This window comes from Mus caroli, chromosome 15 (genome assembly GCF_900094665.2).
Source record: "Mus caroli chromosome 15, CAROLI_EIJ_v1.1, whole genome shotgun sequence".
NCBI lineage: Eukaryota > Metazoa > Chordata > Mammalia > Rodentia > Muridae > Mus > Mus caroli.
This window is the reverse complement of record NC_034584.1, coordinates 33582159-33600655: the sequence shown is the minus strand read 5'-3', so window position 1 is coordinate 33600655 and position 18497 is coordinate 33582159.

Below are 18497 nucleotides of genomic sequence, written 5' to 3'. Positions count from 1 at the left end.
AGGAAGGAAGGAAGGAAGGAAGGAAGAAAGGAAGAAAGGAAGAAAGGAAGGAATAAAGAAAGGAAGAACCAAGGAAGGGGAGATGGAGGGAGGGTAGAGGGAGAGGATTCCCGGAGCTAGATTAGCGCAGTTGGTACTTGCTTAGCACGAAGCCCTGGGTTCTACCCCAGTGCTGGGCCTAATGGCTCATTCCTGCCCTCAGGAGAAGAAGGCAGAGGCACAGTGTTCAAAGGCTGCTCTCTGCATTCTCAGCTATGTGGCTAAATGGAGGCCAGCCTGCTGTACACTGAGATACTATTTCAAGAGAAGAAAAAGAAGAGGAGGAAGAAAAATTCTAAAGTGTGAAGGGCTGCAACTGGGAATTTAAAAAACTTCATCAAAAGTCCTCTCAGCAATGAAGTAAATTCTGTGTTCAAAATTATTGCTGAAGAGACTAGAGAGATGGCTCAGTAGTTAAGAGCACTTCCTGGGTTCAATTCTCAGCACCCATATGGCAGCTCCCAACCTTCTGGCTTGGGAATTTGGCATAGAAAATAAGGAACTTTTTTTCTTTTTTTTTTTTTAAAGATTTATTTATTTATTATATGTAAGTACACTGTAGCTGACTTCAGAAACTCCAGAAGAGGGCGCCAGATCTCGTTGCGGATGGTTGTGAGCCACCATGTGGTTGCTGGGATTTGAACTCCAGACCTTCGGAAGAGCAGTCGGGTGCTCTTACCCACTGAGCCATCTCACCAGCCCGGAACTTTTTTTCTAATGGGGAATTGTTATTTGATGGGCGTCTCTAAATAAGGTATCTGTGACTTTAAGATCCCAACTGGTGAGTACCACCTCTGGCTTGTTTCCATGGAAACCCAATTGAGCCTTTAGGGCATACAGTCCTTTTTCCACTAAGGTCTCATGTCTCTGACCCTGCACAGCTGGGCTCTGTTCAACTGTCTGGACAGTAAGGACCTTTGGCATGGCAGACAATCAAAACAGCAGAGAGGTCTCAGCAAGAACCAAGCCTCCCTTTCAGGATCTGCCCTCAAAAGACTTAAACACAGATAGCACGGTCTTATAGCGAAGAGGTGGTCTAAGTTGGGAGCAACAGCAGCACGATTTCTGGGCTACACACTATGTGCCTAGTATTTGCCTTTGGTTCTGAATTCCCAGACTCTGCTAATGCTGCCCTGCCCCTGCTCCAGATTCAGGGAGCACATAGGCACTGCAGCCCTAGGCCCCCACTCCACAGGCACTGTAGCCCTAGCCCCCGACTCCTCGGACTGAAAGCATTTTCCACTGAACACCCTTCCAGGTCCTCAGACTTGGAAAGCAGATGGCTTCTTGTTGATCTACAAAGTATAATTTAGTTATGAAGAAAGGGAAGCCAAAATTAGCATCCCAAATCATAACACCGATTCAGCTCCTACTTGTGGAGAAAAAAAAAAAAAAAAAAAAAAAAAAGCCATGCACGTGGATGATGCTAGTAATTGGTAAATGAATGATTCATGTAGATAATTATACAGAGAAACCCTGTCTCAAAAAACCAAAAAAAAAAAAAAAGGAATTACATATAATAAGGGAAAAAAAAAAAAAAAAAAAAAAAAACAGAGTTGCTTGACAGGAGCCTGCTCACGCACTTATAAAAACAATTGCACTTCCCAGGAAGTGAAAGATCCACCTGGGATGCAGGTAGCGCATGTGGGTGGGGTAGGTTCTGTGACAGACATGGAATGGGAGGAAAGGAAACTAAAATAAGAAAATCGCAAGAGGAAAATGAGATTGTAATTTGGTATAAAAGTCTGAAAAGGATGAACATGGAGGACAGGGAAGAGAGGGAGGCAGGAAAGGAGGGAGGGGTGGGGCCGGGACCTGAGGTTGCTGAAGAGCATTTATCCCTATAAGTGAAATGTGAGTATTAAATCAAGTGCTGAGTGGTTAATTTTTCTTCCATCTGGTAATCTTTAAACTAGACAGTTCTCATGAGGAGAGTGACTAAATTGGTTCTAGAGAGATTGAGCAGGTTCTCTCGATGATTGCAAAGGCCTTCTGAGTGCCTGGATTAGTGTCAGGTAGGACTTTATCATGCACCCCAAATTAGAACACAGGTAGAAGCTGTCCCCGTGTTTCCAAGTGTCTGGGTTGATCACTTTCCCTTTCGGTGGAAGTTATACTAGCACATGGGTGAGATGCAAGGGAAAACCAATTTGTTCTTGCAAAAGAGAGTATGAGCTCCACATAGCACAAGAATCGGGGTTGGAGCAAAAGTAATTTTTAAAAACTTTATGGAAAAACTTCAATTTATAGGTTGGACAGTTAGAGGGCAAGGTTGAGAAGTGACGGTGGATCCAGAAAGACATATTCCCACGTAAGTTGTTCTGAAGCAAATTCTGAGAGCACCAGGTAGGGGTGTGTGTGTGTGTGTGTGTGTCTGTCTGTCTCTCTGTCTGTCTGTCTGTCTCTGTATATGTCTATCTGCCTATGTGTGTGTCTGTCTTTCTGTCTGTCTGTCTGTCTCTGTATATGTCTATCTGCCTATGTGTGTGTCTGTCTCTGTCTATGTATGTCTGTGTGTCTGTCTCTGACTATGTATGTGTGTGTGTATCTGTTTGTCTGTGTGTCTGTCTGTCTCTGTATATGTCTATCTGCCTATGTGTGTGTGTGTCTCTGTCTATGTATGTTTCTGTATCTGTCTGCCTGCCCACCCTGTATCTGTCAGTCTGTCCATGTATGTGTGTGTGTCTGTGTCTCTGTCTATGTATGTGTCTATGTCTGTCTGCCTACCCATGTGTGTCTGTCAGTCTGTTCATTATGTGTGTGTGTCTGTGTGCATGTGCACAGTGTAGCATGTGCACATGGACTGCCGGGTGTACACCCACGAGGAAGGCAGAGGAAGATACTGGGCATGCCGCTCTATCATTCTTCTTATTCCTTTGAGGCTGGGTTTCTCACTGAACCAGAAGCTTAGGTTGGCAACCAGAAATTATAGAAACCCTCCTGTCTCCACCACCACTGCCCTATAGCTCCAGGGTTACAGGTCCTTGCATGGGCACACCTGCCTCTGTAGGCAGGTGCTGAACTCAAGGTCAGGGTCTCATTAGAGGTCCCCAGCCCCCAGAGTGTTGCTGGGATGGTGGCTCCTCCCGCTATGTTGCCTGGGGTTACAGGCACACACCACCATGCCTGGCTGGCATGATCCTTGGAATCACTGGCTGAGTTCATTCTGGGTGAATTCATAATGCTGTCCTCCACACTCTCTTTTAATAGAACAAAGAAAATTTGAGTAAATTGCTAAAGACTAATAGAAATGTCAAGAAGAAAATAATTAGAACCCAGATCTCTGTCAGTAAACATGGAGTCCGGCTTCTCTTTAGGAGAAAGGAAGACTAGATCCGGTTGTGACCTCCCATACAAAGCAATCTCTATGCCTTGGACCACCCAGCCCTCTCACTGTACTCTCCTCTGCAACTGACGAAGATGTGGAAAGGGTCTATTTGTCCAGTTCCACTGTGGCAACAAAATACAACAGCAATTAGTTCCTCACAGTTCTAGAAGAAGAGAGTCTGGGGCCTAGGTGCCAGTAGATCAGGTGTCTGGTGAGAGCTGCTTTCTGCTTCTTAGATGGCACTTGCTTGTTATGTCCTCAGAGGGTGGAAGAGATGAAGAGCTAGCTCTTGCCAAACCTTTATATGTCTCTAATCCCTTTTATGGGAATTGAACTTAATTTCTCATGACTTGATCACTTCCTCCAAAGCCCTCACATTGAGAGGGTGATGTTTCAACATATGATCACACACACACACACACACACACACACACACACACACGTGCACACACGCACATGCACGCACACTCACGCAGACCATAGCAATACAGCATGTACCTCTAAAGATGAATATAAGAGAAGGCTAGAGGGATGATTGTTAAGAGCATTGGCTGCTCTTACAGAGGACCCAGATTGGGTTCTCATACCCACATGGTGGCTTACAACCCCTGTAATTCCAGTTCCAGAGGATATAACACCATCTTCTGGCCTCCTCAAGCACTGCATGCACAGGGTGTACAGATGTACATGCAAGCAAAACACCCATGCCCATAAAATATAAATACATACAAATGTGAGAACCCGCAGGTGCTTGAGGGATAATCTGATGAAGAGAACCTGAAACAGACACAGGAGATGTTGGGTGAGGCCCGTGGCAGAGACTACTAACATACACCAAGACTATGGGAAAGTGAGCTTGGTTTTGAAGGTGAAGTTCAAATAGTGTTCTCTTCACCTCATGACCTGAACATGAACGCAAACTGTTCCCTGAAGTTCCTGAAGGCACTCAGAAATGTTCACATAGCATGAAATAAACCAGATAATAGAGATTATGTCCCTGTACAAAATAAAGCACATTTGGGACACGCATCCCACTGGTTTTTAGAATGGGTGGGAAGTTGACTCTATTTATGACTCAAGTCAGACCACCCAGAGCAAAGCTTGGGCAAGCACATGGTGACTCTTACTCATCTTTTCCCAACAGTGCCATTAGTAGGTCTCTATTATGATTCATGCAGAAGAGAAGGAGAGAGCCTGAAAAGGCCAGCCACCTCTCCCTCCTGCCCCCCTACCCCACTGGAACAGTGTGAGGCCAACTGTCTGTCTGTCCCCACCCCTGTTACAATGTGACACCATCCTCCATCCTGCCCCACCCCCATCCCCTTTGTAAATGTGAAAACCGGAACTCACTTTGTTTTTGAAGATCTTCAGTCACCTGAAGAGTAATTGGTTTATCCGAAATGGGGAGAAAACGTGACTTCCTGATTAAAGAATGTTAAGGGACAGAAAAAAGGAGCAAGGCAGACACAATCTAGGGAAAAGGTGGCCTCCCCCTCCCCAGAAAACCAGAGCAAAAACTGGCAGGAAGCTGAGATGGACCATGGGGGGTCTTGAAGGTGAATATGTCCTACATATGTGTGTGTTTGTGTGTGTGTGTGTGTGTGTGTGTGTGTTAGCTCCTGGGGTGGTTGGCCTGTGTGTGTTAGCTACTACGGGTAGCTGGTAGGTGGGCTGATTTGACTCTGCCAGACTTTGGGAATAAAAGAATCAAAGAAGCCAGGTGGTGGCGCACGCCTTTAATCCCAGCACTTGGGAGGCAGAGACAAGCGGATTTCTGAGTTCGAGGCCAGCCTGGTCTACAAAGTAAGTCCCAGGACAGCCAGGGCTACACAGAGAAACCCTGTCTCGAAAAAAACAAAACAAAACAAAATAAAAATCAAAGATTACAGTGGTTTTACCCTTCAACCCCTCCTCCTTGACCAGCAAAGGCAGCTGGATCTTCTTCATGTTTGTCAACATAGTAGACTGTGTGTGTATGTGTGTATGTGTGTGTGTGTGTCTGTGTCTGTGTGTGTGCGTGTGTGTGTGTGTGTGTGAGTGTGTGTGTGCATGTGTGTGTGTGAGAGAGTGTGAGTGTGTGCATGTGTGTGTGTATGTGTGTATGACAGTGTCTTTAACGTCCTGGCATCCTCTGAATAAGGCAAATAGTGGGTGTGGAGGAACTAAAGGAACCCCAGTGCCATTCGGGAAACACAGAAACAAGTCACTCTCTTTATGTCTCACTTCTGGCTACAGAGGCTGCTAAACTCAAAGGGGAATCTGGTGCCCACAGATTCAGTTGCGTTTTACTTCCAGGAAACTCTGAAAAGCTACTGGGGCACTGGAGTGGGCCCCTTCCTATGAGGTGTCTTGTCTGGTGAACCCTGGGCTGAGGAACAGGGACTGCGCATGTCAGGCTCCAGGCTCAGAAAGGAACACTCCCGCAAGGCAGCGTTGGTTTCCCGCAGCTCCTGTGACTGATAATCACTCACATCTATGCGACAGTCATGGTTTCTGCTCCCTGTATAATAAACACTTTCAACATGGATTATCCCACTGGGCCCTCTGAGGAAGGCAGGAGTCCCGTTATCACAAGAGCGCTGAGGTAGGGTCAAGCGATTTGCCCAAAACCGATATTTAAATTCAGGTCTCCTCCAATGTCAGTTTCTTATCTTAAAGCTGTTCTCCTGGAGCCACCTCACACTGGGAGATGCTAAGACACGGTGCCAGGAGCCCTCGACAGATAGCCCCACTGTGGGAAACCTACACGGCTTCCTGTAAGTCAGAGGTTAGGGATAGGGGCAACAAAGATAGCTAAGGGCTCTGGGCACTGTGTGCTGTAGATGACTGGAACTGAGAAAAACAGAAGACTTACTAGAAATAGGGTCAAAAATACTCTCAGCATCACTAGAAGTGCCTCATACACAGTCATGTGACCCAGCCTGGGAACTAGCCACAGATAGAAGGTTTGTGTTTATTTTCTGTGTATCTGAGCTGTGATCAGATAGCACTAGGGGGAGTGAGCTAGTAAAATCATTTGTGGGCTAATAGTGTCTGCACTCTGCATCATAGTGAAATCATGTGTGGACTAATAGTGCACACTGCACTGTAGACATGGATTGCCTTCTCATGGATTCTTATAAGGCTGGATTAATTGATGTGCATTTCAAGTTCTCAGCTAGCTACAAGCAAGTCATGCAATGAATGTCAAAGAACTGCTGGTGTTGGGGGCCAGAAGCAGGGCATTCATTCTACTACCACAGTGTCTCAGATGGAAACAGAATCTTAGGGGAGAGAAGGAAGCCAAGGTCGTTTGCACCTACAGAGCAAGTTCGAGCCTGGGTTGGGAGACTCTAACTGAAAAAAAAAAAAACAGGACTTTAAAATTGAAATGCAGCAACAATTTAAGAAATAAGCCCTATAGCGCACACCTTTAATCCCAGCACTTGGGAGGCAGAGGCAGGAGGATTTCTGAGTTCAAGGCCAGCCTGGTCTACAAAGTGAGTTCCAGGATAGTCAAGGCTGTACAAAGAAACCCTGTCTCAAAAAACCAAAAAAAAGAAAAGAAATAAGCCCTGTATTGTGTTAGAAAGGTGGTGTGAATAAGAATGGCCTGTGCAGGCTTGTAGATTTGCATGCTTGGTCACTAGGGAATGGCAGTCCTTAGCAGGGATGATGAAGAAAGTGTGTTGTAGAGATGGGCTCAGAGGTCTCAGATGTTCAAGCCAGGCCCAGTGTCTTTCCTCTCTTCCTGCTGCCTTCCAATTCAAATGTAGAACTCTCAACTGCCTCTCCAGCATCATGTCTGGCTGCACTGCCGTGCTCTCTGCCATGATGATAATGGACTAGATCTCTGAACTGTAAGGCAGCCCCATTAAATGTTGTCCTTTATAAGAGTTGCCTTGGTCATGGTGTCTCTTCACAACAATAGAACACTAAGTTTCTTTTTGCTTAGAATGCAAAAAGGCAGGCCGATGTTCTAACAGGGAGAAAGCACTCGGTGATTAGAGAAGATTTCAAGCAAAGGAAGATGAGGTAAAGCCAGTGGAAGCATGTGTAGATAAAGGCTCAGATGGACTGCCTGAGAAGACAGTTTGAGGAGAGCCAGATTATTCACAAAGCAAGGCTGGAGCTTCCAGTTGCAACTGAGTGCAAACTGGTGTTTTTGCTCACTGAGGGTGTTTCACTTTTAACTCAGATAAATAAGCACATCTCTATTAAAACAAAGGCAGATCGTCTAAAAGCAACACAGTGGATCCAATGCTGTGACCTGGCCACATCTTGCAAGGTAATCATATTTTAGATAGAACAGATTGCTAATGCAATGCTAGGCTTTTAGAAATAGGGACTATTGACAAGAGACAGGGGTCCTCTATGGGAACAGAACCAATCAAATCTGAATGATTGACTTACACAGTTAAAAGGCTGGATAGTCCCAGCTCTCTGCAAACTGGAGATCCAGAGAACCCAGGAACTGCTCGACATAAGCAGCCAGAAGGTGTAGAAGGAGAGACACCAGAGCTCCGGCCCCAGCCAACAGCTGAGACTCACTGGTTCGAGTCCGTGGCCAAAGAGTCTCAGGTCAATAACAATGGCACATTCACTCAAGATGATGGAGCTCACTTCCTCTCCATCCCATCAAGACTGCCAACCTATTCGACTGTGTTAACTTAGGGCAGGCCGCTTCCACTTGGTTCCTATCCCACGTGCCAAACATCCCTAGAAGTACTCTTATGGACACACCCAGAAGTGTGCTATTCTACCAGCTATTTGGTATCTCTAGGGCAACAAACTTGACAATCAAGATCAGTCACCACGTGCCTCTCTCCTCGATAAAGAGCAAGCTGCGAAGGGTGATTACAGCTGGACAGGTGAGTGAGCCAGAAGGAACTGACCAGCCTTAGGAAGGAACCGTCACAGCTAGGCCATGCTCCAGATATTATTTGTGTGTGTGCACAAATATGTAAATTAAAAAATAACCAGGCATGGTGGCCCACACATTTAATCCCAGCACTCATGAGGCAGAAGCAGGCAGATCTCTGTGAATTCAAGGCCAGCCTGATCTACAGACTGAATTCCAGAATAGCCAAGGCCTCTGCCTTGGAAACCCTGTCTTGGAAAAAGAAAAGGGAAAAAAGAAAACTACTTAAGTAAGTAAAACTAAAGTGGTAGATCAGGGCTGTATCTTGACGTCCTAGGTTCAATCCTCAGTAATTCTAAATAAATAATAAATAAATAATAAATAAATAAATAAATAAATAAATAAATAAATAAATAAATAAATAAGATAGAGACAATAGAGGTTGACACCAGTATGGACTTCTAGCCTCCACATACACACAGGAAAACGCACATGCACACGTGCACGCACACACATACACACACTCACACACACAAACCTGTGGGCTGGATCAGTGGCTATGGAGGTAAAAGAGCTTGCTGTTCGTCCAGGGGACCTGAGTTCCGTTCCCAACAACCAAGTAAGGCAGCCCACAACCACCCATAATTCCAGCTCTGGGGGACTGAATGCCTCTGGCCTCTGCAGACATCTTGACTCAGTACACACACACACACACACACACACACACACACACACACACCACCCCTAATCATAATTAAACACTAGTAAAATTTAACCTCAAAAAGTGTGTTTACTTAGGACAGAATGTTTATGGCCCTAAACCTACATAATGTACCTTGTGAAGCCTACACCTTCCTTTACAGAGGGAAATTCTTTAGGATGAGGAAGACAAGATAAGGAAGACAGCAATCTTTCCTTGGGGGGAGGGGGGATGTTTTTTTGTTTTGTTTTGTTTTTACTTAAGTTTTAAACTTTGTTTAATCTTTAAGCCTTGTTGTAATTACACCCTTTGACCATGTGACTTAGACACACAGGATTACATATAGAGCTATTACAAAGATGCCTGTGGGTGACTAACTCTCTCTATAGAAGCCAGCACCATGCCTTGTGGCTGTGCATAGTCTTTTTCCTGGGTGTCTTGCAGAGCTCCCTACAGCCTGTCCTTGGATCTGAAGCATGTAGATAACTTACCTTTCTATAATGAACCTACCAATTTTGCTTCACTTCTGACTTGTCCTTTAATTAGTTTCCAAAACTTAGTCAAATATTTGGTTTTACTGGAGTGGAGGTCCCTAGAGGATATAACTCCCCAGGCTGCGGTGGCAGTGTGGAGCTTTGTCCCCTTCACCACCACTGATAGTTAGTATTACAGTGTGTGGTAGTCCAGGGATAAGGTACTGAGTTCTCACTACTACTCGACTGATGGCTGATTGTATACGCCAGTGAATCTCAACCTGTGGGTCATGTCACCATTGGGGGTTATGAGCCACGCTTTCCCCAGGTTTGTCTAAGGCCATCAGAAAGCAGATATTTACATTATGATCCATAGCAAAATCACAGTTATGAAATATCAGTGAAAATAATTTTTGGTTGGGGTCACCACAACATGAGGAACTGTATCAAAGGGTTGCAGCATTAGGAAGGTTGAGAGCCACCGATACACACCATTCCAAACCTTATCAGTTAGGAGCATTTTACATCTCATTTTATCAACACAAAGAGCCACCCACCTAGTCCTCTGGCTGCAGGACCCCACGGTTGTGTGAGGTGCTAGGACCCTGGTTTCCTGGGGCAGGCCGTAGCTGTTAACTGCAATCCCATTCTTAGAACAAACCCCACTCCATCCTTGTGTCTTAAGATTCTCCTGTGAGTCAGGAGCTTTTACTATGAGAAACAGCCACACCCTTGGGTCACTGTAGCATCAGATGTTTAAGGAGCATGAGTCAGACAAAAAAAAAAAAAAAAGACCTTGGGAAGAGCAGGAGGCAGTGCAACTCCATCCTGGGCTGCAGGCACCAAGCCTGTGAGGACTTCCTTCCTGAGGTACCCAGACTCACACAGCAACACCCACTCCAACTGTACTGGCCTCCCTCTGATTACCTGAGGCCAAGAAGCTGCACTGGAAAGGGGCAGGGTTCCCAGTGCACAGCCAGCAGCCATGAAAGGAGACCTGCCTTCATCTACCAGGTATAGCTAGGATGGTATCGGACAGGTTAGAGAACCATGAGACCCTATGAGCTGACATACGTGATTCCTGCTCGGGAAGGGAGGAGCCTGAGTAGGCTGGATCCCTGCTGAGCAAGTGAGGCTGGCATCACAGAGACCTTGGTGAAGAAAACCTTGGTGAAGGAATCTTTTTTGTTTGTTTGTTTGTTTGTTTTTCTTTTCTTTTCTTTTTTTTTTTTTTTTTTTTTTTTTTTTTCGAGACAGGGTTTCTCTGTGTAGCTCTGGCTGTCCTGGAACTCACTTTGTAGACCAGGCTGGCCTCAAACTCAGAAATCCGCCTGCCTCTGCCTACCAAGTGCTGGGATTAAAGGCGTGCGCCACCACGCCCGACTTTCATTTTTTATTAGATATTTTCTTTATATACATTTCAAATGCTATCCCGGAAGTTCCCTATACCCTCCCCCCTGCCTTGCTTCCCTACCCATCCACTCCCACTTCTTGTCCCTGGCATTCCCCTGTACTGGGGCATATAAAGTTTGCAATACCAAGGGGCCTCTCTTCCCAATGATGGCCTACTAGGCCATCTTCTGCTACATATGCAGCTAGAGACATGAGTTCTAGGAGTACTGGTTAGTTCATATTGTTGTTCCACCTATAGGGTTGCAGACCTCTTCAGCTCCTTGGGTGCTTTCTCTAGCTTCTCCATTGTGAGCCCTGTGTTCCATCTTACAGATGACTGTGAGCATCCACTTCTGTATTTGCCAGGCACTGGCATAGGCTCACATGAGACAGCTATACCAGGGTCCCTTCAGCAAAATCTTGCTGGCATATGCAATAGTGTCTGGGTTTGGTGGCTGATTATGGGATGGATCCCCGGTGGGGTAGTTTCTGAATAATCCTTCCTTTCGTCTTAGCTCCAAACTTTGTCTCTGTAACTCCTTTCATGAGTATTTTGTTCTCTATTCTAAGGAGGAATGATGTATCCACCCATTGGTCTTCCCTCTTCTTGATTTTCTTGTGTTTTGCAAATTGTATCTTGGGTGCTCTATGTTTCTGGGCTAATATCCACTTATCAGTGAGTGCATATCTAATGACTTCTTTTGTGATTGGGTTACCTCACTCAGGATGATATCCTCCAGATACATCCATTTGTCCAATAATTTCATAAATTCATTGTTTTTAATAGCTGAGTAGTACTCCATTGTGTAAATGTACCACATTTTCTGTATCCATTCCTCTGTTGAGGGACATCTGGGTTCTTTCCAGCTTCTAGCTATTATAAATAGGGCTGCTATGAACATAGTGGAGCATGTGTCCCTCTTACCGGTTGGGACATCTTCTGGATATATGCCCAGGAGAGGTATTGCTGGATCCTCCGGTAGTACTATGTCCAATTTTCTGAGGAACCTCCAGACTGACTTCCAGAGTGGTTGTACAAGCTTGCAATCCCACCAGCAATGGAGGAGTGTTCCTCTTTCTCCACATCCTCGCCAGTGGTGAAGTGATCTTATTCTTAGATCCAGGCTGACGCACTCTGGGGGAGACAATGATAAGGAACCACTTCTAAGACTTCTTAGCTTCAAAAACAACTTCACATCTCTTGGGTCCCTGGTCTCCTGAAGTCAGCATTATAAGCAGCTCTCCCACTTTACATGTGAGGAAACTGAGATTGCCTGGACTGTCCAGCATCACACCACCAGTAGCTGGAGAACAAGGACCATGCCTTGAGATTGTAGTTTGTACCTTCTCCATGTTGTAGTACAGCACAGAGTTCTCCTGTTGACACATCTTCTCCTGTTACACCCATGAGGCCAGCGGTGAGCAGAGACAAGACAACTGAAGTATGTATTTCTGGTTTCACTGGAATCTCAGTTGTGTCATAGGATGTTTTTCTGGAAACTGTCTTATGAGAGGATCCTTTGCTAAAGCAGACACGTGAGAGGATGTTTTGTTGAGTACAAACATGTGGTGTTTTTCTGGAGGGTTGCCTTGTGAGGAGGTGAGGAGGTATGTGATGTTTTGCTGGAGCAGATCCTTGAGAGGCCTGTGATGTTTGGAAAAAGTGTAAGTGTAACCCGACAGACAGTGCACAACACTCTTGGATCTCTTTGCTGGTGTCTGTTGGGCTTCATTGAGGACGCTCTGCTCTGGCATTGGTTGGCCTTGCCTTCTTCACTGATCTTCGCTTTGTTGTGACTTTGTAGGGAAAAAAACGCACCAAAGAACTTCTTGTGATATTCCGGCTGCTTCTTGCCACTTCTGTGGACTTGGACTCACGCAGGTCAGTGGAGCCTCACGGTTTCTTCTGGTTTCAAGCCACTGATACTGATTTGTGTTTGGCGTTCTGCTAGTGGACTGAACTACTGATAACAAAGATTGGAATTGTGCTAAAGAACCATTTCTAAACAGGCCCACAACCCCCACTTCCTATCAACCTTTCTTTTCCCCTTCTTCTGGGGAGACGAGAAGGGAAGTGGAAGTGTTAAAGAACCATAATTAAAGTAAGTTTTGAAAACTCTAGGCCTACACACAGCTCCACACTGTGGCATCATGAGTTTTCTCATGTTTTAGGATCATCCACGCGGATAAAGCTGGATACAAAGTTCTACCACAGAGAATTTCAAGACATTCTAGAACTTCTTTTACACTGTATTTAATTATTTTGTGTGTATGGATACTGCCTGCATGTATGTCTGTGCACCATGTACATGCCGAATACTAGGAAGGCCAGAAGAGAGAGTTGCATTCCCTGCAATTGGATTACTGTGGATTTTGTGGGTCAAACTCAGGTCTTGTGGAAAAGCAGCCAGTGCTCTTAAATTCTGAGTCATTTCTCCAACACTTAAAATAATTTTTCTGTGTATGCATGATGTGTGTGTGCGTGTGTGTGCGCGCGCGTGTGTGTGTGTGTGTGTGTGCACACGTGTGTGAGCTTGCACTCATGCGCATACTGTACAGATATGCCGGCATGCATGGTCAGAGAACCAGTCAAGCTAGGTTTTTCTTTCCTCTGTGTGTTCTAGGGGCCAAACTCTGGCCATCCAGCTTATGCAGCAAACCGTTCCCTACTGAGCCACCTCACTGAACCATAGTAGGCATTTGGAACACGGGTTTTAAATATGGAAGTCACTAGAAAGAGAGTCACTCAGAAAAGAGCAAGACACACCCTAGATCATGGGTGTGAGCTTCTCCAAGGGAAGTCTAAATTAAGTGTCTACAGCAGCCAGAGGGTTTGGTGGTTTCTGACATTTGAACTCACAAAGTTACCCAAAAAATCTTTTTGTTTTGTTTTGTTTTCTCTTTTCTCTTTCTTTTTCTCTTTCTTCTTTTAATCATAGGGTGTTCCTGTGGTGTTTGGCGTTGGCTCATTGCTGATTAAGTAAAACCCTAGGTCACAGACTTGTGGGGACCTTAAGGTGTGTTTACTATAAACACAGGTTAAGTCTTGTCAATGAGATCCCCAGAAAATACTTGTGAAAGGAAGAAGGCCACACTCAACACTCAACAGTCACACAGGCCTAGTCTTACGCATGTTCATTTTTTAAATGTGCTTATAAAAGATATCTTATCTCTGAACAGCCTTCACAGCAGAAGGTATCATGATGCAATTCTTGGCATTCATCTGCTAAGAGGCTCCCATCGGATTCCTTTCTCCTTCCCACAGTGTTTGATTTTCCTGTCTTCCTGTCCTGCCTCAGCATGCTGATTAACACCAGGCTTTCCAGTAACCAAGGGTGATGCATGTTCAACCTCATTGCCCTGCACTGGGTATACACTGCACTCCAGGGGACAGAAAATGCTAGAAGCTATTCATGATCAACAAGGACAATGCCTGCCTTAGGATGGAACTACGGGCAAGCCCACAGCATCCACCATCTCTTGCCCAGTAGACTATCTTGTCTCTGGAGCCTGTAACTTGCTCTGAGGACAGCTCAGGGAGGGCAGGACTCGAGAGCTGCGGAATCACTTGTTACTCCATACCTCACTGAAGAGTACACATTATAAACTTTCCAGAATTTCCACAGAGCACAGAATTCATGCTCTGCAGACAAAGGAGTCTGCTGTTGACTAGAAATTAACATGAAAGAGTCTCAGAAAATCAGCAAGACAAACACTAGTCTGAGTGTGCTCTCTGGAGCCAGTTTTCCCTATGAATATCTGTCTCATAACACCTTCTGAAGCAGTTTTCCCTCAAGAGAAGTTTAGGTGCAGAGGCCCTGGAGGTTTCTGGAATAAATCTACTCATGTTAGTAGACAAGTGCAGACCTGCCTTCAGACTCTGCCAGAAACATCTTGTTCCAATGTTGATGACCTTTCAAGATTGAGCTCAGCTTCTAAGCCCTACACACAGAGACATATGCACAACAAACACAGACACACACCCACACACACAGAGACAGACACTCACACATAGAGACACACAACACAGACACTCACAAGGACAAATACAAGCACAAACACACGGACATACAAAGCAAAGACACACACAGGTACACAGACACAAATACAGGTACATACACACATATGCACCAACAGAAAGACACACAGAGACACACACACATACACACAGAGAGACACATACACAGACACACACAGACACATACTCTCTCAGAATAAAGATCTCATAGTGTCTTCTACTGATTTGAAGTAGGATGGAGTGTCAGGGGAAACTGGGGGGGGTTAGGAGCACTCACTGCTGGGGGGGTTAGGAACCCTCGCTGTTGGGTGGGGGAGGTTAGGAGCACTTGCTGCTCAGGGGTTAGAAGCACTCTCTGCTCTTGCCCAGGACCCAAGTTCTGTTCTCAGCACCCATGTCAGGCAGGTCACAATCATCTGTAACTCCAGATCCAGAGAATCTCATCTCCTCTTCTACCTTTTGGGAGAACTCAAACATATATGTCTGTACACATAGACACCTACACATATACATGAATAAATAATAATAATAACAACAATGATAATAGAACTAGCAAAGGACCATGTTTATGGCCACAGTGCATGCTACCCCTGAATTTAACTTTATTCCTTTCCTAAAAGCTGAAAATCTCTCTGGAGACTCTCCCAAACAAGAGTGTGAAGTTAGGCTAGGCATGGTATCACAAGCCTTTAATCCCAGCACTCAAGAGATATAGGTAGATGTATTTATGTGATTTCCAGGCCAGCAAACCCCAGGCTAGCCAGGGCTACATGGTGAGAGCCTATCTCAAAAAGAAAACAAGGATTATGAAATGTAGGGTTGGGGAGATGGCCCATGCTTTACAAGCATTGGAAGCCTGAGCTTAGATCCTTAGCATCCATGGTCATAACTAGGCATGGCATAGGAAGCAAGAGGATTCCTGGAGCTTGGTGCCAGCCTGGCTAGTCAGAATGGTAAACTCCAGACTCGTGAGAGACCCTCTATCCTAAAGGAGGTGAAGAAATAGGGGAAGACACTCAGTGCTGCTCTCTATATACATGCATACATATATATGCATGCCCATATATATACATACACAGACAAACATAACACATGCAAAAAAATGTTTTTTTAACCTTTTTGTATACTAAGTATATATGTGTGTATGTGTGTGTGTGTATAATATGTATTTATGTATTCTCTCAACCTTTGTGATCTATGGTCTTGTCTTATCAGCTGTAATCCTGTCCAAACAAACAAACAAACACCCTTTGGGAGCTGGAGAAACAGCTCAATGGTTAAGAGCACTGGCTACTCTTCCAGAGGACCTAGGTTCAGTTCTCAGAACCCATAAGGCAGCTCACTGTATTTCCAGTTACAGAGAATCTGATGCCCTCTTCTGGCCTCTGTGGACACTGCATGCCCATGGTACATAGACAAAACACTCCTACACATAAAATAAAATGATTAAAAATAATAATAATCGCGGGGCGGTGGTGGCACACACCTTTAAGCCCAGCACTTGGGAGGCAGAGGCAGGTAGATTTCTGAGTTCAAGACCAGCCTGAGTTCCAGAACAATCAGGGCTATACAGAGAAACCCTGTCTCAAAAAACCATTAAAAATATTAATTAAAAAAAACATCTTATGATCTAATTTACTAAAAGAAAAAATAAAGAGAAGTTCCTTAGAAATTCTTCAAACAATAAAATTTTAGATGCCGCCAAAATTGCCAGTATGGACTCTTGAGAATCACCAAGCCATGTGTTGGGTATATATTGTCCTTTCCCTAAGCCCTTAATGCCTGTTTTAATCTATAGTAGAACTCTTAATAAACTCAAACTCTGCTTCCTAGGACTCATGCTGAATTCCCTTCCTGTGTTTTGGAGATTGGTTCTATTGCTTTGATTCAATCTGGAATCTGTGTGTACAAATGCTACTGGTCCTTGTCCCCAATTGGTTTTTTGATCAATTAATAAAGATGCCGGCCGCCCTAGCTGGGCAAAGTGAGATGGAGCTGGACCCTTAGAGTTGCATGGGCTAGACCACAGAAGAAGGAGAGATTGCCATGAAGTGGTGGGAGGCAAATGGACATAAGAGCTTCAGGAGATAGAACCCACAAGCCATGTAAGAATTGGGGTAAGTGGACACTGGCCACTTCCCTGACTGGGCCTGAGGTAGCAGGGGAAGGTTTAGGAATGCCCAACCTTTGAGGTAGTCAAGGCATTTTAAAATTAACTGGTGTGTGTGTGTGTGTGTGTCTGTGTGTGTCTGTGTGTGTGTGTGTCTGTGTGTGTATCTGTGTGTGTGTGTGTCTCTGTGTGTGTGTGTCTGTGTGTGTGTGTGTGTGTGTGTGTGTGTTCCATTTGCCAATCCAGATAGCTCCTGGGCGGGTGAACACATATGATCTGCTTGCTGGGTTTCAAAGCTATGTAGACCAAACTCAGCGCTATACTGTGGCACAGCCCAGAGTCCCAGCTTTGCCCAAGTGGAGGTCTCTGCAAGAACTAGTCAGGCTGCTGCAGGTGGTAGCGCAGTGTAGTGGTTTGATTATGCTTGGCCCAGGGAGTGGCACTATTAGGAGGTATGACCTTACTGGAGGAAGTGTGTCACTGTTGGGTGGGCTTTGAGATCTTCCTCCTAGCTGCCTTGAATCACGTCCTCTCCTATTTGCCTTCAGAACAAGATGTAGAAAGAACTCTCAGCTCCCTCAGCATCCTGTGTGCCTGCCTTCAAGATTTCATGCTTCCCACCATGATGACAATGGACTGAACCTCAGAATCTACAAGTCAGCCCCAATTAAATGCTTGTTTTAGTTATGGTGTCTTTTCACAGCAATGAAAACTCTAACTAAGATAGACGTTACTAACAAGGACTAGGGTATTGCTGTGATAGGCCTGACCATGCTTTTGTGGAGTTTGTAACTTTGGATTTGGAAAGCAGTGGAATGCTTTAAGTGGGACTTAATGGGACAGCCTAGTAGGAATAGGGAGGACATTGGTGCTAAGGGTGAACTCTGGGGTCTGGCTCAAGAGACTTCAGAGGAGAATAACTTGAGTATGTGGCCTGGAGACTGCTTTTGTGATACTTTGGTGGGAAATGTAGGTACTTTTTGCCCTTGTTTGAAGTGTCTGCCTGAGGCTCAAGTGAAGAGATTCAAATTAATTGCAATGACAGAAGTCTCAGAAAAGGTAAGTGCACTTTGTCCTTTAGTGTATTCTTTTTTTTTTTTTTACTTTTTGTTTTGTTTTGTTTTTTCGAGACAGGGTTTCTCTGTGTAGCCCTTGACTGTCCTGGAACTCACTTTGTAGACCAGGCTGGCCTCGAACTCAGAAATCTGCCTGCCTCTGCCTCCCGAGTGCTGGAATTAAAGGCATGCACCACCACCGCCCGGCTTTCTGGTGTATTCTTATGAGGAACATTTGTGATCAACTGCAGCAAGCTTAGAAAGGGAAAATACAAAACGTATGCTTCAAGTATTAAAGTGCAACAGAGCTAAATCCTGTTATGTTCAAGGAGATAAAAAGATTGCGGGAGTGGTGACCTCCAGGCAAGATCCTACCCAGCTAAGCTTATTGATTTTTTGCATTTGCAGTTGAACACGGGATACTTATATCTAGGCATCATTACCACCTAGTTTTGCTTTCATTTGGGCATAAGGAGATGTGATTATATGTCATATTTACAAAGAATGGATTGTGATGAATATTCTCTAGCTGTCAACTTGAC